The 1,604-nt window shown below is 42.8% G+C and overlaps 1 pseudogene; it reads right to left on the bottom strand.

Annotated features, from left to right (window-relative positions):
• Positions 1-337, bottom strand: LOC112635331 (annotated as a pseudogene).
• Positions 338-1,604: the final 1,267 nt, after the last annotated feature.

Raw genomic sequence — 1,604 nt, 5'->3', positions numbered from 1 at the left:
TTAAACCCTTGAGGGGTACGGCATCACTCAGATTCTGTGTCCAGTGGGCTTAGGAGGAAGATTGCTTTGGAATTGGGCATGAACCTTGCCACTGTTTCTGTAGGCCGGAGTTACCTTTCCCCAGATTACTCTGGTTTTGTTTGGTTTGCCACCAGGAGTCACTGTGGTGTCCTTTGCTTTGTATACAGAAGCACATCTCTTGCCCAAATAGAATTCTGTTTCATCTCAGGCATAAACCACCTTCAATTTTAAGAAGAACTGCTGTGTGCTCCCTTTGGTTCCAGAGACTCTGCTTATAGCCAGCAAAAATGGCCTTGGACCACAGCCTTGCAGACATATTTCCTTTTAGAAGTCCTATTCCCAGCAGGCCTCCACAGGATCCAAGATGGCAGGAAGAGAAAGATCTTCTAAGGATCTTAAGGATATTATTCCTCCACAGCCTCACGGGGTACCCAAGATAGAGAAGGCCTTATCTTAAAGAGACTTATCAGTGTGATTTTTGTCTAAAGGAATAATCCTCCAGTAAGATTCATAGAGACCGGGCGCAGTGGCTCACGCCTGTAATCCCAGCACTTTCAGAAGCTGAGACAGGAGGATCACCTGAGGTCAGGAGTTTGAGACCAGCCTGGCCAACATGGCGAGACCCTGTCTCTACTAAAAAATACAAAAATTATGCAGGCTTGGTGGCACATGCCCATAATCCCAGCTACTCAGGAGTCTGAGGCAGGAGAATCGCTTGAACCCAGGAGGCAGAGGTTGCAGTGAGCTGAGATCACGCCATTGCACTCCAGCCTGGGTGACAGAGCAAGACCCTATCTCAAAAAACAAAAACTTAGCAGCCACTAAAAATGATGACATTGGTAAATATTTACATACAGAATCACAGGACTGAGTAATATTAAATTAGCAAATTATGAAGCATTAATGTTGAGTATAATCCTATTTTTTATTTTTAAAAATATATTTGATGGCTCTTCCTTATAGTAAAATGCCAACTAGTAAATGAAGAAGCAATGATAGAAAAATCACCATTTTGCAATACAGTAATGATTCAGTCAAGAATCATCAGTGAATGTTAAAACTTTTAGGTGCAAGTTTGATAGGAAACGGAATATTGATATAGTTTAAACTTACCTCCACACAGAATTTTTTCTTTGTGTGCATGTTTTTTGTTTTTTTGAGACTCAGTCTCGCTCTGTTGCCCAGGCTGGAGTGCCCTGGCACGACCTCGGCTCACTGCAACCTCCATCTCCCGGGTTCAAGCAATTCTCCCATCTCAACCTCCCGAATAGCTGGGACTACAGGCATCCGCCACCAAGCCCAGTTAATTTTTGTGTTTTTAGTAGAGATGAGATTTCACGATGATGGTTAGGCTGGTATCAAACTCCTGACCTCAGGTGATCCACTTGCCTCGGCCTCCCAAAGTGCTGGGATTACAGGTGTGAGCCACCATGCCCGGCCTTTCTTTGTGTTTGAACAGCTTTATTGAGATATAATCCAAATACTGTATAACTTACCATTTAAAATGTGCAATTCAATGTTTTCTTAGTATATTCAAAGGGCTGTGCAGCTATCACCACAATCTAATTTTAGAATGTTTTTGT

Source organism: Theropithecus gelada, chromosome 11, assembly GCF_003255815.1.
Source record: "Theropithecus gelada isolate Dixy chromosome 11, Tgel_1.0, whole genome shotgun sequence".
Classification (NCBI taxonomy): domain Eukaryota; kingdom Metazoa; phylum Chordata; class Mammalia; order Primates; family Cercopithecidae; genus Theropithecus; species Theropithecus gelada.
Note: the sequence above shows the minus strand (reverse complement) of the source record. Positions and strands in the feature narration are given on the sequence as shown.